This window comes from Macrobrachium rosenbergii, chromosome 30 (assembly GCF_040412425.1).
Source record: "Macrobrachium rosenbergii isolate ZJJX-2024 chromosome 30, ASM4041242v1, whole genome shotgun sequence".
Classification (NCBI taxonomy): Eukaryota; Metazoa; Arthropoda; class Malacostraca; order Decapoda; family Palaemonidae; genus Macrobrachium; species Macrobrachium rosenbergii.
In genome coordinates, this window is record NC_089770.1 from 17,631,726 (window position 1) to 17,654,915 (window position 23,190).

General features: G+C 37.2%; 1 protein-coding gene across 1 annotated transcript in view; it reads left to right on the forward strand.

Annotated features, from left to right (window-relative positions):
- LOC136854827 (microtubule-associated protein futsch-like) overlaps window positions 1-23,190 on the forward strand; it is a 130,414-nt gene that overhangs the window by 74,766 nt on the left and 32,458 nt on the right. The window lies entirely within an intron of this gene.

A 23,190-nucleotide genomic window follows, 5' to 3' on the forward strand; every position in this document is an offset into this window, starting at 1 on the left:
ATCTTAGACTTGACTTGTGTCTGTGAACAAGCCTCAGAAGGTGCTAGTATAGTAAATGTTTGATGGCATGGTAATATCATACACGTTTTTCTCTGTTGTTCTTCAAAACGTTTTAGCAATTAAACAAGTCTTGTTGCTGTGAAATCTTTGGGTAATTTGTGTTTGTTGTCCATTGCTCGGAAGGCGTTTGTGAGTGAATAGGTAGGTTGCTGTTATTGCTGTCTTTGTTTTATTTTTTCTTTATTCCGTTATTCTGAAACCTTTTCAACACGATATTTTCTTGTGTATTTGGAGAAGTTGAGTGACTTTAGGTGTTCGTTTTCTAAGAATGTCTCTGTTTTTTGCTTCTGTACCACATTTTTACTCTTACCATGTTATTGCTGTTTCTTTTCTTGCTACAATTGAAGATTTTCATTTTTGTGGCAGGGCAACCTACCACAAAGAAGTCGTTCGCCCTGATGATCAGTAGGTTGCCGGGGAATGCTAACTGAACCTTTAGGCTCGTTGGCAGCAGCTTTAGAATAACAGCAATTATAATATAATGATAATAATGTTTATTACTGTTTTCATTATTATTAGAGAAGCAGAATTATCAGGGTATTGGTCATTCACAGTGTATTTTTTGTGGTGTATTATCAAAGTCAAAGTTAGCAGAGATCTTTAATTTTGGCTGTGGTTTCTCCATTGACAGGTACGTTATGGAATCCATAAGTCACCTTCATGTGACGTATGCGCTTTTTAATATTAAGTTAACGAAGACCTCTTTCATTTCGCTACTTATCTCGCCTTTGGATCCGACGGGGAAATATAATAAGAAGCTAACCATACCAACTATAATTTGATCTCTGCCCTGTTATGGTGAGGTTACTGGAAACTATTAGACCACGAGATGAATAAAGGGCAATTTTTAAGCGAAAAGTAAAATTAAATCCGTTCTTGCAGCTTTCTTTACTGTTGTTGTTATTGGCCGCGGAATTAACCACGACATCGATTTCGTTACTTGGGAAAATCAAAACCCTTGGTATTATGATTTTCTGCGTAATTGTAATATTCAACGTTACATATCCTTAGATTTGCCGGATACACAGTCCCCATCGCAAATGCTGAGCAGAACTGAGTTCTGGGGACGTTTGGAAATAAGGAAGATTTGTGAAGTGATCAGATTTTGTTTTAATGACAATGTTCACATTTGATAAAAATTTGATGTCATACCTTTGGCATAGCAATGTGGTCCTCTCTAGCAACTGTTTTGGACAAATTGCGAATTAGGAGAGATGTATAGATGACATCTTTATATTGATCAAATGCCACGTTGGTCATTAACAGAGGGAATTTTGTCTACAATGGAAGAAAAAGAATAATCCATTAATTTCATGTTGGGAAATAGGAAGAAATGGGATATTCCATTCTTGAATATAATGGTTTATATGTTTGTGACGTGTTTATTGAAAGAGGTGTTTATTAGAAGAACATGCATTCAATCTACTATGTATGCTATTTTGCCAATCATAGTTTGATCATTATTGGCATGAAAATCATCGAAAAGGATTTGTGAAATGCCAAATTATATTTAAAAACAATTAAGTGAAACTTAGAAAACCAGTTCGGATGCTTTGATGTATAACATCCCGACGACTATAGTTTTGGGCATACTTCCTTTTCTAAATGAAATCATAAAAAAGACGCCTATAATCCTGTTACAAAGCAGCAGGATTAAGCATCTGTGTCCAGGAGTATAGAGTAAAATGAATCCTTTGATGGGCCGACCCGTAGGGATCCTATCAAACTTATTATCCTTTTGACCCTTAAGGTCATTAGGCTAAGGTCATTAGGCAGTACTTTCTTGAAAGGACGTAGTGACGTTTAGAAGTAGCGGCAGAAGGTGTCTCCAGAACCGCAGTTCAGCGCAGGATTATACACGGCAGTTTGCATTTGGAAGTAGCCTACTTTCCAAATGTCTTGACCTAGTAGCACTTTACTGACTATTATTGATGTGTATCTTACCAATTGCTAACACGCTCGGACTCTCTCTCTCTCTCTCTCTCTCTCTCTCTCTCTCTCTCTCTCTCTCTCTCTCTCTCTCATTTTTTCTTTGCGTAGTCTCTGTAGGTATTTAAGCAATGATGAATTACTCTGTAGTCAGTGAAATATCTCTTAGTAGATTAAACCACAATAGTATCGAGAAATGCGGATCAAATTATATATATATATATATATATATATATATATATATATATATATATATATATATATATATATATATATATATATATATATATATATATTATACATACATACATAAACACGCACACGGACACACATATATATACATATTTATATATATGCGTATTGTAAAACTAGAAGGAATGGAGATGAAGATTGTTATGTATTTCTCTTTTATTTTCTTATTAGAAAATGAAACGATGACATAAAGTTCGGATTAGATTGTCTGCATTTTTTCCTTTTTGCGTTTTGTACACAATGCTGGGATAACATTATCGATTTTACATTCGAATTGTCCTTTTCAACTCTTTAATACGCATTCTTTTTATCTCTTGGTGAATTTTAATTTTGATTTATACGGTCTTTGTTTGTTTATACAGTGCTTTAATTTTTACTCCGTTTTCTATTTTTAATCCGTTTTCGTTTAAAAGACTATTCATAATCAGCCCACGGTTATCATTCGGCATGCCTCCATCTTTTTTGTTCTTGAAGTTTCAGAAGGTTTAAAAAAAGGAGAAAACTCAAGAAAAGTTGAATAGTCTGAGGCCACCAGTCTCTCAAGTTCAGATGATAAGCGGAGAAAATGAAATTAAGAAAGGCCATGACCCCCCCTCTCTCTCTCTCTCTCTCTCTCTCTCTCTCTCTCTCTCTCTCTCTCTCTCTCTTGTTCTTCCCCTGCCCCTTTCCCCACTGGTCAAACACTTAACCAGTTTCTATCTCTTTTTGCATTTTCATTTCTTTTGTCTTTCCATTGCTCTGCCCTGTTCTTTCATTCTCCCTTTCACCTATTTTTTTTCTTTGCTTTCTATCTCAGTTTCCCCCCTTTCCCCCTTAATTATCAGCTGATCACATTTTCTTCTACCTTCCCCAGTTCTTTTCTTTACCCTTTCACCTTTCTTTCTTTCCTTTACCTCCCTTTCCTTCCCCCTCTCCCCCTGCTATTCCTCCTTCCCTTCTCTGCCTTTCTTTCCATTTTTAACCCTTCGCATTTCTTTCCCCTTACCTCTTCACCTTCCTTGCTTCCATTTTCCTCACCATCTTTCTCCTCACTCTACGTCTGATTTTATTCTTCCTCCTCATCCGCCTACGCCTCCGCCCTCCTCCTCCTCCTCCTCCTCCTCCTCCTCCTCCGCCCTCCTCCTCCTCCTCCTCCTCCTCCTCCTCCTCCTCCTCCTCCTCCTCCTCCTCCGTAATGAGAGGCAACTTCACACTGGAAGTGTGTGACGATTAAACCTGGACTGTTTTCGAGTTGAAGATCAAAGATGGAAAAAAGTCTCTCCATGAGACTCAGATATAAAGGTCAGGAGTTTAAGCCAGTTAATAACATTTTACTCAGCAATAAATGAAGCAATAGACATGAACTTTTCAAGTATTGTAGCCCCGTTCCATTAAATCCCGTTCAGCCAGTGTTGACCTGATTATTGGTGAGTGGCAACGGAGGTGAAGAGAGACTTGCTGAGAATCAGAAGACAGTCACTATTTATCCATCTATATATATCTATAATTATCTATAATTATATATATACTATATATATATATATATATATATATATATATATATATATATATATATATATATATATATATATATATATTTTTCAATGCTTTTTTTTTAAGATTCTCCTCTAACATGGGCTGGCTCCAGAAAATGAGCACAACAACCATTACTGCCTTATTCATATTCTTACTGCTGAGCCATGGATGCACCCAGCGGTCAGAAAGTCTCCACAATCTTACCTACTCCATAAACCTATCCAGGAACCGCATCAGCAGCTCATTTAACCTTCTTACATTGCGCCATTCGCCTGTATCTTGCTCGAACTTTACCTTTTCCATAATGTTGAGACCCTACTTTCGAATTCCTATTACATACCATCTATACAGCTGTACCAAGGCAGAACAGAGACTAGTGGATGGTTGTGAACCCACTGGGAGAGGAAATACTTCCTTGAATGGGGATAAGTCTCTTCCCTGAGGCAAATGGCAACCACATAATTCAGGTCAGCCTTAAAAGTGTGGACTTCTACCATGGTAGTAGTAAGCAGTGCAACCTAGGAAGCGCCAGTGGTTTAGGGTATAGTTGAAATATGTTCAAAGCAGAGGAGCGCTTAGTGGAGGGTTGTGGAGCCCTTGATGAGTGGACATTTCCCCTAAAATGGCAGACAACCCTCTGCAAATGAGGCCAATGGCATCATAGTCTTTACTTCTAGGAATGTTGCAGTGACAATTGCATTATCGCCAACCTGCGTTGTGTGAGTTATGATACGGCCAGGGTATTGGATTTCTAGCACTATACCCTGTACTTCTTACAATTGTGTGTGTATATATATAATATATATATGTATATATACAGTATATATACATATATATATATATATATATATATATATATATATATATATATATATATATATATATATATATATATATATATATGTAAAACATTTGTAAATTTACTAACAGACAAATTTATTTATATGTTCCAAGGAGAGAGAGAGAGTTTCTTGAACTTATCATTTTTACGCCAAAAAGACATGGGAAATTTGATTTCACCCTGACGTGCCCCAGCACAGATCTTATTATTTCAAGTCCTCGGTCCCGAATAAGTTCCTGATTACCCTTCCTCTGCTCCCAGAGGAATTGGATAGACAGGCAGGAGAAAGTAGACTTATTGAGGAACGGGAATACTGAAAGACAGACAGACAGACAGACGTGTGAGAGATTAAGGAACTTACTAAGCGACGGAAGGCTGACAGAGCGTACAAGGACAAACGGATAAAGAGAGAGAGAGACGTTGTGACCAGAGAAGATAGAAAAGCGACAGAACTGAGAGAGATGCCAGGAAAAGAGAAGACAAAGAGAGTGAGAGAGAGAAGTGGCAGACAGGCCGATGAGAGAGAGAGAGAGAGAGAGAGAGAGAGAGAGACCTCAGCATGCCTCTGTTAGTACTCATTGAGCTGAAATAAACTGCCTTTTGGCACTCAACCAACGACACAAGTGAGGATGGAGTGATTATTATACTCTGGTTATTCGCTTTTGATCCTCTCTCTCTCTCTCTCTCTCTCTCTCTCTCTCTCTCTCTCTCTCTCTCTCTCTCTCTCTCTCTCCTGCCTCTCGTCTTTCTGTTGATTTTCTGTCTCTTTATTTGAGATACTTTTCGGTTGCGTTGTCTTGTTAATTTTGTATAGATGGTTTTAGTAAAAAATTATTTCAACAGTTGAGTTCATTACTTATACATTCGTACCGAAGGCGTTTTTGTTTATGCATTTTGTGAAATGTGCTTGCAAGCATCTGCAGATATTTTAAAGGCGCTGTTGCCTTCTTGAAATGAATTTAAGGGGACTTTCACTTATGATCGAGTTGGTGAATCTTACGCAAATTTACACAACCAGTCGCGGATATACAGACGCATGCGCGCGCGCGCACACATTTAAATACACACACATATGTATTATGTATGTATATGTATATATTCGTATATATATAATGTTTGTGTATATATATGTATGTATATATTTATGTATGCATGCATTCATCTGGATGTATGTATGTTACACAGTGTGTGGGGTCTCTTTATAGCCACTGTGATTTTCTGTCAGGTTTTGGATATACTCACCATTGCAAATTTTGAGTCTGGAGAGGGGAAAAAATGAAAACGCTTTCACTTCCTTAGTTGCTTAGCTTTAGGTTGCGGCAGCATCCACGCTTTGTGAACCGATATGAATACATTTCAGTTAATTCATATTTTTAATTTTGTAACGTTAGCCATTCCCCAAACGAGAGTTGGTTCCTGAGAAAAACAAGATAGTTATATTACAACCTGTCTGTTTTCCCCTTTTGAAGACCTATGTAGGAGTCAAGCGACTGCCGGTGACATTGCTTTCCTGACTAATTTTTATCAGGATCAACTTTTGTATTTGCAGTGGATGATAGGGGAGAACACAGTACAGCGGTGGCTGCCACTTCATGCTTTATTCGATTCATAAACTTAAAACGGATGTCACATCAGCAGTGCATTGAACCCCCTACCCTAACTGCGCCATTCACCACCAGCTTCCAAGCACTCTCTTGATTCTTGAGTATAGGGACCATTCATTTCTAATAACCTCTATCACATCATCCATCCCGTGCCTGAGTGGTCTTCCTCTCCTCCTGCTCCTCCAGACACTTTTGAATTATACATGCATTGTGTCAGCCTATCTTCATCCATTCTTTCCACGTGACTAAACCATCTCAAAACCCTCGGACTCACTCTTTTGCTAACACCAAACCAAACTTTTTTATCACTTCTATGTGTCTCCATCTCAAATGTCTCTCCAAATTTCTCACATTTCATAAACATTTTCTCTCAACATCTGCCACCTTTTCGTTTGCATTCAACATTCCCAATTCTGTTAACTGGCTGCGACCCACTGTAGTCAAATAACTATTAGTTAACTGAGTCACTTCATAGGTCAGTAAAGGGGAGAATTGCTTTATTGGGAAAAGGTTCTCATACATTTTTACTGCCCTGGGATCGATCTATGGTGGGGTGAGACCATTAACGACTGAACTACGTATAGAGGCGACACTCCTAGTATGGCTACTGATTGCTTGGTCAGCAATGTTAAACAACGCCAGGTCTGGTCAGGACTTAAATGGAGGACCGCCGTGAAATACCAGGCCTCTTCAAGCATAATAATTTTTTTAATTGCCTTTTATGGGACAAAGCCAATCGGTTGCACAAAGGGGCCTGGGTTTTGGTTCTGGGTAACTAATAATAAAACAACAGTTTACTATTAGGCCTTGCAACCTCAGCTGAAAATGTAATAATGGATAAAACAACCGTTTAATATTAGGCCTATGCAACCTCATCCCAAAACAAAAGCTGAAAATATATATATATATATATATATACACAGTATATATATATGTACAGTATACATATATGTATATATATATATATATATATATATATATATATATATATATATATATATATATATATATATATATATATATATATATACTAAGTCTCTGACGACAGTGGACGTACTATGTGCTGGCCTTTCAGTGGCACTTCCGTTGCAGTGCATTTGTGTCGACGTTGGAGGTTTACACAGTTGGATATATATATATATATATATATATATATATATATATATATATATATATATATATATATATATATATATATATATATATATATATATATATATATATACATACATATACATACATACATATATATAAACACACACATATATGTGTGTGTGTGTGAATATTTATGATTCACCATGTTATGTAATAAACTTTACATATAATTCAAGTATTTATATGTGCACTATGTAGTAACAAATTTTGGTACAAATATATGTACCGTTTAATATCAGTTGGGGAAGGAGTAGGGTTACCAGCTTTATCCCGAAATGAATTGCTGAAAAATGGTATGTATGTGTAGAAACTATACATAAATATATATATATATATATGTATGTGTGTGTTTGATTATAATCACTTTTACACGTGATTCGTTTATCACACATTACCACAGGTGAATAAATGAGGCGGCTGGGTGTAGGCCCTCACCGGTTTCAGCTTTTATTTACACGCCATTGACGAAGGACTGATCAGTCCTACGTCAGTGGCTCGGAAATAAAGCTGAAACCGGTCAGGACCTACACCCAGCCTCTCATTTTTCACCTGTGGTGATGTATGATTATGTATATATATATATATATATATATATATATATATATATATATATATATATATATATATATATATATATTATATGTTATATATATATATAATAAATATTACATCAATTCCAATATTTATATATGCAATATGCAGATTTACAGATTTTATGCACAAATATAATAATAAACATTACATAAATTGTGTGAATATTTATATATGTGTAATATATAATATATAACAGATTTTATATATATAAATATATATCTATATATATATATACATATATATATATTATATATATATATATATATATATATATATATATATATATATATATATATATATATATATATATATATATATATATATATATATATATATATATATATATATAATGTCTATATTTTCATTACGTGAAAATACAGAGGCACATTTCGCACTTTATCGAAATATTACTAAAAAAAATGCTTTTAGATGTAAAAATTGATCATGTGTACCTTATGCACAATGCTAAATACTGTATTTAAATCCTGAGAGAGAGAGAGAGAGAGAGAGAGAGAGAGAGAGAGAGAGAGAGAGAGAGAGAGAGAGAGGGGGAGGTGTACCACTCATTTCCTACGCACGAAATTCGAGCCAGGTAGTGATATAACCGACCCGTGTCTACTCCTACTACTACTACTACTACTACTAAGCTTCCTGACTCAGATCGGCCGACCCGGGATTGAACTTGAACTTGCCGAAGGAACTAGGTGAGAGAGAGAGAGAGAGAGAGAGAGAGAGAGAGAGAGAGAGAAGGGGAGAGAGGGAACACTGTGTAAGATTCCGCTAGGATTAGATGACATATTTGTAGCGTACCAGGTAGGTGTGAGAATAACTAATTCGCAGTGTGTTAAGATTTGCGCTGTATTGGTCAAATGATTATTTATTTTTGCCATGATTGGAAATATCAAAATTTTCTGTGACCACAACAGTCTGATATGCACCCAGTATCTAATTCACCTATTGGCTCAACAGAGGCCTGACAATTTTTTTTTTAATGTGGTTTGAAGTCGTTCCCTTAGGATCGATCTCCGGCCTCATGTTGATTGTGTCGTAAAATTCGGAGACATCACGTTTGTGAGCATTAATCTACTGAAAAAATAAATGCAATCGCACATACGCACAGACATACATACGAAATATATATAATTGTGTATGAGTGAGAGAAAGGTGTAAAATTATGCTGTTTCAGTCAGTAAAGTACCGCAAGTTATACAAAGATTGCTGTTTCAGTCAGTAAAGTACCGCAAGTTATACAAAGATTGCTGTTTCAGTCAGTAAAGTACCGCAAGTTATACAAAGATTGCTGTTTCAGTCAGTAAAGTACTGCAAGTTATACAAAGATTGCTTAAAAGAATTAATCAAATATCTAGAGAGATGGGCCTCAAAGTAAATCAGAAGTCCTGAGGACAGAGGTACGCACAAAAGGCTTTAAGTAACATCAGATGGAGAAAGGCTTAAGAGGTTGAATCTTTCAAATATGCATAAACAATGATTTCAGATGCAGGTTTTCTTGAGCTGGAATTTAGTGAAAGACAAAAATGGCAAATCAAACAATTGGCAGCTGAATAAGATTTGGAAATCAAGTAGACTGAAATTGCTTATGAAAGCAAGATCATGCATAAGTCTAGTTGGATAATATGTATTGCTATATGGACATAAGTCATGCTATGAGAGGGACACTATCTGCAAGATTTCGTTGACATGAGAATATATATTTCAGAAGAATATCAGGAGCCAAGTGAGAGGTTACGGTTAGAAATCATACCATAATGAAAATGACTGAAGTTCTCTATGTAGATGACATTACGATGAAGGGGAATGGAGATGGCTTGGACATGTTCTTCGCACAACCCTCGGGAGAATAGTATGCGAAAGCGTCAGCTGGGCTTTTGTGGGCCTCGGGAAGAGTTTGAATACCCAGACCCTCAGAGATAAGAACTCTAACAGGTAGAAATGGGGATGAGCAGAGATTCGTGGAGGTCAAAGCACACGAGAGACAAACTAACTGAATTTCGCAGAGACCCTTTGCACTAGATAGTGTTGCGGTGCACTGTAGGCATTACTAATGGTTCCTTGCAGCGTGCCTCCAACCCCTAGCTGCAACCCCTTTCGTTCCCTTTACTGTACCTCCTTTCATATTCTCTTTCTTTCATGTTACTTTCCACCCTCTTCTAACAATTGATTCATACTATAACTGCGAGGTTTCCCTCTTGTTAAACATTTCAAACGTTTTACTGTCAATTTCGTTTCAGCGCTGAATGACCTCAGGTCCCAGTACTTGGCCTTTGGCCTAAATTCTATATTCATCAGTACATAGTGTTGGAGGCGATGATTACACACACACACACACACACACACACATTAATCTCGCGTCATACAGTTTTTTTTCCATTACCCAGTTTAGGGGATACTGTATACGGAGAACTGAAGTTATGTTGAACGACATTGACATGTTCTTCAAGATTGATTTCACGTAAGCTGGTTTTTCTAATTTGTGTTTGTAGAAGAAAAACTGTTCAAAATTTACTAGTTTTATAGTTTTATTTTATTCAATGGCCATCTCTGAGAGAGAGAGAGAGAGAGAGAGAGAGAGAGAGAGAGATGCACTTTTTCCCCTCATTCCCTACTTACCAACATTCTCTCTTCCCACACTTTCTTGCAACAACTATTTTCGTCCTCCTTCTCCTTCTTCTCCTCCTCTTCTTCTTCTTGTTTTTTATCGCCATACCTTCCCAACGTCTCCAACCAGAGGGAGCTAAAATCAACACAAGACATTTCAGCCAACGCTGAGAGTGACGACGTTCAACCATAGACCAGTCTGTATGCTCAATAATATTATGCCTGTGGAAGGAATACACTTTCGAAGGTCCAATTTTCTCTAGGAGGATGAATTAATATTCCGATTTGCAGTCACTGAAAGAAAAGGAAAATACAATATGCTTTCTTTATAAGAAAAATTATTTCACACATTTCTTGTTTTATTTAAAGAAAAAGACTTGACACAAATCAACCAAACATAGAGATATATGTTGTTTTTGACTCTGCTCTGAATATTTATGTCGAATTCAGGTTCTGTACTCTGAAATGAAATCAGTCCATCTCCACCTTGGCAGGTGAATGCTGAGTTTGTAACAAGTGTTTATATGTATGTATATATATGTGTATATATATATATGTATATATATATACATACGTATATAAATGTGTATATCAGACAGACAGTCAGACAGACAGGCAGACAGATTCTCCTTTACGCAGTTTAACAGCAGCATTGAATTAACCGCTGCATTTCATAAAACTTTGACTTGCTGGTGAATTTATTATCCATATTTCATCAGAGTACGGGTTAACGTCTTCAGCAGCTCTGAAAAAAACAATGAAGAAAACGACGGTTACTTTGTCTTCTCTAGAATGGGTAGTAGTCCGATTTAATTGAATGTCACCCCTTATTTCATAGCGTCTATATAACCTCCTAATGGATTAAAATGATACAGCCCAAGAGGAATACATAAAAATATGTTTTGAGATCAACAGTGAATTTTCCTTTGCTGTTGAAGCTTGAGCATATTTCTCGACTGGAGAATTCTGTCTCGCGGCCTCTGGGTGGGTAATGATCGTATCCTAACCTCTATAAATTTCAGCGAGTGGAATTTGCTACTTAACGCTCGTAAGTTACTTTGGTTTTGTAATCGGTGATAGCTTAGTTCGATGTAGCATTGTTGGATAGATTGACGGTCATTTCTCTCGCTATTTCATGGATAGACAGCGCTGGTTATATAGATGGCACGAAATCTGGGGTCTTCACTATTTTTCAAGAAGAATAATGCCAACGTAAAATAACGAACGATTAGTGAATTTTTCGTTATTTTAACGATGTCTCTGAAAAGCATTTTCATTCTCCTCCTAAGGTGTGATGATTGTTTATCCTCTAAGCCGTGAGATTTAATACAGATGCCTGGGGTTTATAACATGGTATGTTTTTTCAACTGATAAACATTTTTTTATCAGGTTAATTTCCCATGGAGCCCAATAACAAAACAGGTATGGTGGACATCTGCAGTAACTTCTTGTGCACTTAAGCTACAAAATACCCCCAAGCCTCTGTTAGTAATGTGTATATATAGGCACACACGTGTAGATAAATAAAGAAGTATGAACCTATAAACAGCTGTGATGCAAAACTGCTGCTATTTAAAACATTGTTGATCGCATATCTTCGTCACTAGATCAAAGGATGTATCAGCATTAAATGGATTAAACATTTATTGTGCTTCTAATACCCTACAAAACGCCCCTGCAGCGACTTCTGTTTTCAATTTCGTCTTTTCCTTCTTTCCTTCAGGAGGCTCGGGTTTTCCCCTCCTTGCGCTTGCGCAGTCGTTTCTGACGAAGGTTGATCTCTTAGTTAATGTCATTTTTGGACTTACGCGTAAATGTTTTTCGATTTCTAGAAAATAACAGCCATTGCAATGGCTCCTAGGTAAAAAAGAAACCTATTCGATTGTCTCTGCGAATCAGCCGAGACAAAGGGGACTGTAAAAAGCAACGAAATAAACTTGAAACATGCTTCAACTGATGTGAGTCACGGATTTTGGGCCAAGGTCTTCTGCGTCCTTGCGAATGTTCCAAGGTTATTTTTAATTATATATATATATATATATATATATATATATATATATATATATATATATATATATATATACACATACTATTAAGTCTTTTTATCTAATAGAAGGTGGCTCGTGAGAACTGTGAATCGTCAGTTACTGTCTTATTCGTTCCTCAACTGGGAAGTCCAGGGTAACACCTTGTGCATGAGACTTCACACATTCAGTCGATTCATACTTTGACCAGTAAAACTCATTAGCAACGTTTGGACCGCCCACCTCACAGGCACATGAACTGCGTCACTACCCATAGGATATTTAAAGGTATACTTAACGACATTTCGCCAGGAAGTGACGATGCAGTCTGTGTTCTCGAAACATTGGCTATGCCATAGCCTCTACATATTGTCCGTTGCTTATTTATCTTTTAATTCTACGTCTTTTTTGTTTAATGCATTTATGTGTGCATTCCTATTTGTTATTCATTACAGGGAAGTATCTTTTTAATGAGTAATTTTGTTTAATATTAATATATTTTAATTTCTCCTGCTTTCCTTACTGTTATGTCCTTTCCAACTTTTGGGCATTCTATTCTGTGGAGGTTTGCGAAGCCAAGTCAGGTTCTTTTATGTGCTCCACGAATATATCCATAATAATAATAATAATAATAATAATAATAATAATAATAATAATAATAATAATAATAATAATAATAATAATAATGCGCTCGATCCATGATTTTTTTAACGAGGGAAAACTCAATATTGATGACTTCATCGACTGAGACCCTGACAATAACATATTCATAAATCGTAATTAAAATGAGAAACCAGACAAAAACCCGATCTTGAAATCCAAGAAATGTTAATTACAATAATTCCCACTTTGGTAATGAAAGAGAGGACATTGGAACCTGGAGAAATATGACGCTGAAATGTAATTAGTCGGCCATGCCTTTCAGTATTGATATAATTATGACTAATGACACTGACGGAACGTATGAATGGAAATTAATGATGTGATTTCGAAACTACATTTCTATATTTGTTCCTGGATGTCTGTAATTGCGTAAGCTTTGTTTTCTTAATTGATACATACATATATATAATATATATATATATATATATATATATATATATATATATATATATATATATATATATATAAAATGTTATACAATCATTATCATTTTCACAACGTCGTGCCTGTTGAGTAGTGGGAGGGGTCACGTCCCTCACCACTCCTGATGGATATAGGGTTTTGCAGGCAAAGATGCCATGATTTTGGAGAATTCTCTCTCTCTCTCTCTCTCTCTCTCTCTTCTCTCTCTCTCTCTCTCTCTCTCTCCTTGATGTAGAAATGCATCTTCACCAAAAAAGTTTATTTTAGTACCTCCTTGTAAGCATCTTAAGTGTTGATCTCTCTCTCTCTCTCTCTCTCTCTCTCTCTCTCTCTCTCTCTCTCTCTCTCTCTCTCTCTCTCTCTCTCTCTGATGGTTATCTATGCATTCTCCGGGGTCTTGGTTTTGCATCCTTCCACGTGGGTCATGGCGAGTCGTCGCTTTTGGGGTCCTCAAAATAACTGGTTTGGAATTGTGTCAGTTTTTCCCTCTGTTTTTGTGGATTCTATCTTTAGCCCTTGTTTTTTACCTGAAAGCAATCCTCACCAGCTAGAGAACCAGTAGTAGCTCGGTGGAATTTTAACGTTTTGCGTTGGTGGACGCTCAAGTCCGTTTCATGATGAAATCGTTGTGAGTTCGTTGACCAGAGTAGGGAATTATTGTCTTGGTAGTTATTCGACTGTAGTGGGTCACAGTCATGATGGAGAAGGCCATGGGTCTAGTAAGAACATCTCAAAAATACTTATCTAAGAACAAGGAGGTTATAGGTGGAAAAAAGAATCGTAGTTTTGAGATGGCTTGGTCATGTGAAAAGAATGGAGGATACTTGGTTGGAAAAGAGTATAATTTGGAAATAATGGGAGGAAACAGGAGGATAAGGCCTAGGAAGGCTGGTTAAATGTTTTGGAAGAGGTATTTGAAAGGAAGGGTCATAATATTCGTGAAGCAAGAGTGCTTGCAAGGTGCAGGAGAGTGGCAGTGTTGATAAGGATTATACCAACTGTTGATGACCCTTCAGTGTAACTGTCAAACACTTTACTGCAGAGGTCAAACACATATATATATATATAATTACTGCAGAGGTTATATATATATATATATATATATATATATATATATATATATATATATATATATATATATATATATATATATATATATATATATATATATAATAAAAATAGCAAGAGGCGCGTGCTATGCTGCTCAGGGCAGGAGGGCAGTTGAAGGACTCCCTGTTTAAACACGGCTGCCTGTCGTGAACTGGGTCCTTCATCTCAAGGACTTCTCTTTGGGTGTTTCATTGACCTCATACAAATCAGCGTTGCAGTACCTATGGTCATCATTGCTATTAATAAATAATGTGGCCTCAAGGGAATAAAAAACAAAATTTCCAAGAAGTTGACAAAATTATAAAAATAACTTGACGATACATTATAAATTTTAAAGAAAGCCAGCTTCCTCCACGAACTTCAAAATATTCTCTCCAAGGTCCCGGGAAAGACGGTAATTACCCTCTTCATCAGTGAACTCTGAGAAGAATCGATTTCTCAGGTTCCAAGGTTGTGGCACTGAACCAGCGCAAAGTGCTAGGCAGAGACTTACGGCAGTAATACGAAATACATATTCCCCTGAATGAATTCGTGGCTTGGGAGAATTATGATACAAACTAAGTAATGCAGAGTACAATACAAAAATAAAAATTTTTTAATTACCTGGAAAACAGAAATAAAGTAATAAAGAGCATTCTATTATTGGGAAATCAAGCTCCAATGATTTTCTTATCAGATCTTCTAAGGAATCCTGCCATCCTCTTCTGGAGAGGACACTCATTCAAGGGTGCCCTCAAAGAACTGGCCTCCCTAAAGAGCGTTTGGTACCTTTGGGACCCTCTTCCAGCCTCTGGATCGGACCCCAAGGCTGCCCACAGCCTGGGGGGCAGTATACCTACCCTTCCTCTGAGGAAACAGCCTCTGGGTCGGACCCTTCCCTTCAAGGCTGCCCTCAAGAGACTGGTGAGCCTTGGGGCTTTGGGTCTCATCCTTGAAGTTCTTGGGCCCCTCTCCCCAGCCTGGCAGGCTACCTGCCTTCCCCGAGGAAGCAGCTGGCAGGAGGCTGCCTGGCAAGCCTTGGGGGCCTCATCCGAGGAGTTCTTGGGCCTTCAGGGCTTCTGGCAGATGCCTGCCTTTCCCTTCTGGGTCAGGCTGCCCTCCAGAGACTGGTGAGCCTTGGGGGCTTTTGGGTCTCAAACTTGAAGTTCATGGGCCCTCTCCAGGCCCACTTCCCCAGCCTGGCAGGATACCTGTCTTCCTCTGAGGAAGCAGCTGCTGGGTCGGACCCTTCCCTTCAAGGCTGCCCTCAAGAGACTGGTGAGCCTTGGGGGCTTTTGGGCCTCATCCTTGAAGTTCTTGGGCCTTCTCCAGGCCTGCTTCCCCAGCCTGGCAGGATACCTGCCTTTCTCTGAGGAAGCAGCCTCTGGGTCGGACCCTTCCTTTCAAGACTGCCCTCAAGAGACTGGCGGGCTTTGGGGGCTTTTGAGTCTCATCCTTGAAGTTCATGGGCCCTCTCCAGACCTGCTTCCCCAGCCTGGCAGGATGCCTGCCTTCCTCCGAGGAAGCTACTTCTGGGTCGGACACTTCCCTTCAAGGCTGCCCTCAAGAGACTGGTGAGCCTTGGGGGCTTTTGGGTCTCAAACTTGAAGTTCATGGGCCCTCTCCAGGCCCACTTCCCCAGCCTGGCAGGATACCTGTCTTCCTCTGAGGAAGCAGCCGCTGGGTCGGACGCTTCCCTTCAAGGCTGCCCTCCAGAGACTGGTGAGCCTTGGGGGCTTTTGGGCCTCATCCTTGAAGTTCTTGGGCCTTCTCCAGGCCCGCTTCCCCAGTCTGGCAGGATACCTGCCTTCCTCCAAGGAAGCAGCCTCTGGGTCGGACCTTCCCTCCGCGAAGTAGTCCATATTTTCATCACAAAACAATTGTAGACTGAAGTTATCTGCTATTCTCCTGATATACAGTACTCTTCCCTCTTTTAGTCGATCTGCTTCGTCATCCAGTCCATTATAACCATACTCTTGGCCTTCTTTGCTCCACATTCTGGGTCTTTGAAGGCTTCAAGACTGGCAGGATGATCCTCGGAGATGGCCACTGGAGGCCTTGGAGTCAGTGCTGCCCTCTGAGTTGGGGGGCGCTCAAACGCAAGTTCATGGGCAGGCCCAGCCTGGCAGGATACCTGTCTTCCTCTTGGCATTTTCTCGTCCTTTCAGAAGCTGGAAACAGAAGGATTCTAAATCGTCTTCTGGGAAAACTCGAAGATATTACGGTACCAGCGACAATGATTCTATCTCGCAGCAGATGATATGAAATTTTCTTGAAAGCATTATTTTTAGAAAATATCAATCCAGTCCATTATAAAAAAAAAAAGAAATATAAAATTATGCTGTCTTTGAAGGCTTCAAAAATCATCCTCGGAGATCACTTTTTCTGGTCGTGCACCTGTAGATATATATATATATATTTATATATATATATATATATATATATATTATAAATCGTATATAAAATATATATTATATATATATATGTTACAATGATATATCTATATGTAAATATATTTTATATATGTACATAAATATCAATATTTTAAAAAAGAAAGAAATATATATATATATAAATATATATATATATATATGTCGTATATATATATATATATATATATATATATATATATATATATATATATATATATATATATATATATATATATATATATATATGTGTGTGTGTGTGTGTGTGTGTGTGTGTCCCTACGACAAGAGAAAAGGATACGACGATGATAATTTTACGCAAAATTTATATTTTTCTTTTTAAAATATTGATAAAGCTTTCAAGAAAATTTCACCCTGGGAGGACATTATATATATATATATATATATATATATATATATATATATATATATATATATATATATATAATGTATATATATATATATATATATATATATATATATATATATATAATGTATATATATAATATATAAATGTAATTTGTAATAACCCTTCAATCATTATCTAATCTGTTGTTAGCACTATCTGTTGGTTACTGTTTGCATGGTACATAGCCTTTCCAATTACTACTTGTTTTTCCTCTGTGCAGACATTATTATTATTATTATTATTATTATTATTATTATTATTATTATTATTATTATTATTATTATTCAGAAGATGAAGCCTATTCATATGGAACAAGCCCACAGGGGCCATTGACTTGTAATTCAAGCTTCCAAAGAATATTAAGGTGTTCATTAGGAAGAAGTAAGAGGAGGTAAAGGGAAGTACACAAAGAAGAGATCTCGCACATTAAGATAAGAAAAAATAAATTAATAAATTGATAAAAAGATCAAAATGTATTAAAATGCAAGGAGAATAGTATTAGGGTAATTATGCATTGCGTCTTCGCTTGAACTTCTAAAGTTCCAGTTGAACGACATCCTATGGGAGGCTGTTCCACAGTCCAGTGGTGTGAGGAATAAAAGGACCTCGATGTACAGCTAAGTTCTTTTGAGGCCATTATCCGGTGGCTTACAAATATCTTGTTTACCGAAGTTGTCAAGTAGTTATTTGTAATTATTGTTTATATATTCGTTCATTATTTGCTTGACGTAAAGCTTCCGTTTAATTTTCCTTTTGAATTGTTAATCAACCTCGTAGATTTATACACTACTTGAAGTGTTGCCCATCACTGAGAATAACTGAGAATAAATTTATAACAAATTACACACTCAAGTTGAAAGTTTGTGACAAAATACACACACACACATATATATATATATGTGTATATGAACATACCATCAGATACGTCAGTTTATAGTATGGCATTCGCTTGCATTTTTGTTACAAAATTATCTCCACGTCCAAACTCTCAATTGTCTCTAACGGCCTTTTGCATCTGTGGCAAATAACCCGCTTCCCCCGCCCCCCTCCACCCCACCCTCTCGTAACGCCTCCCTTATCTCTTGGAAATAGTTCCCTGTTGTCATGTTTTCGAGCTCATAGCCAAATTGGCTTGATTTCAGTAATCCCTTGATAGTTTTATATATTTATATTTACTCACGCCCCAAAGGTCGGGTAATGTCATGCGGCAGGCGAGGTATTTTCTTGTGGGGGCGCCTTACGTTATATGCGTGGCATTTGCACAGCAAGAAGTTGGGACTAAGTGTTTGTGTGTGTATGAAGGAATGTGTGTGTATGTGTATATATATATATATATATATATATATATATATATATATATATATATATATATATATATATATATATATATATATATATATATATATATATATATATATATATATATATATATATATATATATATATATATATATATATTATATATATATATCAGTGCGTGTCAGTTGTGATCAAACCAAGCTAAAACGTGCTGCTGAAACCGTGCTATTGCGAAGTAAGGACAGCGCATGAGGTCACTGATTGGAGAAGGCCTGGGACGGCGGTTCTCGAAATGCCACGGGTCTTGTCAGTCACATAAACTAGGGAGAGCGCCCTCTCGGAATGCTGGCGTGGAGTGCCACCTGCTGCTTCGCCTGAGTTAGGGCCTGAATAAGTGAAACTGGACACAGGTCCCTGGTGGTGAAATGTCCTTAGGGCATGAGAGGGGAGGAAAGGATAATATCCAGGATAGTAACGGGATGCTCGGGCGATTTATTGTTATTATTATTATTATTATTATTATTATTATTATAAGGTAGCTGTAATGAAACCACCGATTCATTCAGAGGGTCATGGGGATCACCCGAAGTCGATTCGAAATGAGAGATGAAAAGTTAAAGAGGTTGGACAGCTAGATAGGAGAGGAGCAGAGGGGACGGATGAAAAGCAGAGACTCAAATATCAGGATGAGCAAAGGGATAGACCAGCTCAAATGAGAGGCATTATTGTAGTGACAGGAAAGCAGTGGAATGTCAGGGCAGTAGTGCAATGATTTGATAGACGGGACAGCGATACATTAGTGTAAAATTATTGTGAACATGCCAGAATAATAGCACTAACGGATATAACAGAATACTAATGATGAAAGGAGAGATAGGTGAGGTGGTAGCATTGCTGTAGGGTAGCAACAAAACGACGTGTTTTTGAGCAATTGAGCATTTGAGAAAGTTGCTTGATAGTAGTAGTAGTAGTGTATTGTGGATTGAGGTTAAGCCCTGGATGCTAGAAAAAAGTAAATACCGTTCGCTGTACAAATCTATTTAGGGTAACTGAAGTGCTCTGCGTTAGAGCTACTCTTTGATGACGGAGAGCGTAAGTCTCTCATTAAATGACCATTTACAATATGCTTTAATCACTTGTAAACGATATATATATATATATATATATATATATATATATATATATATATATATATATATATATATATATATATATATATATATATATATATATATATATATATATATATATATATATATATATATAATTTATATACGTATATCATATATATATATACACATATACTCTACTCACACATATATATGTATATACACACATACATATATATACACATATGCATGCATGTATGTATATGTAGTGTCTGTGATCTAGCATAAATGTCGTAGGAGTAAATGTTCGTGATCTTCAAACTGAAACTTAAAGAAACAACGTAGTAGATTCGAAATTCAGTGGGCCAAGAGAGAGAGAGAGAGAGAGAACGGCTGTTAGGTTTGGAAGAAGCTGGTAACTGAGACTATTCTGGGAAACTGGCTGAAAAAATATAAGGGAGCAAAACAAAACGCCGGGCGTAGGGTCTGAAAACCATACATTTAAGTAAAAATATTTCCCCCTTAGCGTGTGCTAGTGACGTCATACTGTAAACAAACAGAGATAGGGGGATGAAGACCACATATATAAACTGTGAAATTCAGGGAAAGGATGCAAGAAAAAGGACAGTTTATATATGCACTTTTAGAAGAGATTTGGAAACGTAGAAAATAGGGGGCACTATGTTGAGAGAACTGGAAAGATAAACGAGTAAGTAATGAAAGTGGATAAGGTTAACTGGTAAGTAAATGAAATAGGAAGTATTAAAGCGTGAGGAAAATAATAGGAGGTAAAGGAAATTTGATTGAATGGGAGGCCAGTGCGGCTAATGAAAACTTTTCAGTCATAGTAACTGTTAGTGAGATGGCATTCATCAGCTAGGTCTTTCTAGAAAAATCAAGTCCAGTGTATTAGAAGAAACAGTCGAAGGTGATTCTACAAAAAAAATTATAGCCTATGATTTGCAGTTACCAAAGTTTGAAGGAAATAGTGTGGGTTAACTCTTATTAAAAATAATGGAAGTCGTAGTAGGTTAAGGAAATTTCTTGTAGCCTTGGTATTCATATATACGTGTATGTGTATATGTATATATATATATATATATATATATATATATATATATATATATATATATATATATATATATATATATATATATATATATATTATATTATATTATATATAATACACTATATTGGACTGATTTACTAACAAGGGAAGCCACCACATTGATATTTTAACTGCTGAATGGTGCATGAACTTCCAGGTGATAGTAAGGATCACTCGCTGGACAGTGCTTTCTTAGGAGATACTAATAGTACTGCATCATAAGGCACCTAGTGGAGAGTTGTGAATACCCAGGGGTAGGAAACACACACAACATGGCGGAGAAAAACCATGTCTTGCGGCCAGCAGCAATCGCATGTATCAGTTTAGCCTTTTTGCCGAGGACTGTAACTGTAACTGTAGTGGGCAGCACAACCTGTACATGCTTCACTATGAAGTGCCAACTTTTGAGAAACTGATGTAATGTACCTCAGGGCCGAGAAGTGTCTCCTAAAGGCTGTGGCTCCTTGGTGGGAGGAAATACTCCATAGATGGTAGAGGGGTGTCTTCTGACGCCAGGGGCAACCCCGCCTTTGCTCTTTTGGGATATTGGGTTGGGAGATAATATGTTGTAGTCTAACCTCTGTACATACACACACACATATATATATATACATATACATGCATTATATATGTGTGTGTGAGTGTGTGTATGTAGGTATGTAAGTTTGCAAATTTTGAGCAAATGTTTATGTAAACATTAGTAATGTGTTAGCTGTCATTGCTTTGCGGTTGATTTTTATACTTTTCTTTAACCATTTTCCTCTGCACTAGCTAATGCACATTGGAATGTTTGATTTGGAATAAGACGTTAACTTCCATTTAATACCATGTGAAATCTGACATTTGTTTTTCGAGTGAGATTCGGCAACAAGCTTTTGTTGTTGCCGTTTTAAGATGAACTTGGTCCTTAGCCAGTATGTGTTCGTTGCTTTGAGCATCCAGTAACAGTGGGCGCACAAATGGCAGTGTATCTGCCAATAGCAAGAACCGACAAGACGGGGAATCATTAGACAAATACAAAAGATGTTCCTCATCGTTGTCGGAACTATTCCAGGATTCCAACATTGAGTTATCAGCGGTCAGTAACAAGGGTCTGAGATAAATGCCTTACTCTAACATCCTTTGTAAAATGCTTGTAGTAAATACTCGTTCATGACCATAAATGAACTGGTTAAATATCTGTTTTTCTTAGTTTATAAGGGGGTAAAATGAACTTTGGGTAATTATTGAAGCCTTGAAAATTTTTTTCGTCAATATTTATATCTGGAAGAAAGTGGATCACTGAACGATTAATATCGAGACTGCTTCGAACACAAACATATTTATATATACATATAATTACATTATATACGTATGTATATATTTATATATAGATATATGATTATATATAGATATACCTATATTAATAAGTCACATTGTTTATATCTTATCAGTAAGTAATAGTTTAGTTCTTTGTAGATTACTCTCTCTCTCTCTCTCTCTCTCTCTCTCTCTCTCTCTCTCTCTCTCTCTCTCTCTCTCTCCCTTTTTTTTCCTCCGCATCCTCTGCTTTCGAGTCCAAATGAGCAGCCGCTCTGCCAACACCACCCTGTTGCAGACGTCCCGAATCTGTCATGTGCGATTAAATGATTTCAGATGCTGAGAGTAACTTCCGCCGTATGGTCTCACCAAGGGGTCTGTAAATATCTCATTGGCCCCTTCCTACATGTCTGCAAAGTCCGCTATGGCGCCTCTTTACATCTGTAAAGGCTGGATCACCTTGGTGCTTTATATAGATTCTTTTCCACTCAGACTCTATACTCTACAAGTTTTACCAAGGGTTTTATACTGGTCTTAATATCTTACCCATTGGTCTTGGTAGACCCTGCCTCCTCATTCCCTTGGGGTATGCAAAGACCCTGGTTTCCGTACGGCCCCACTTGGAGATTGTGTATCCCACAGACTCCACCCAGGGTCTGTGTAACCTGGTGTCTATCAGAGTTCTGTACAGACCCATATCTCTCCCTTAGGTCTGTTTTGCGCGTGAGTGTTCGCCCTCAATTGCCTCCAAAAGCCTTGTTTGCCTCTGGTA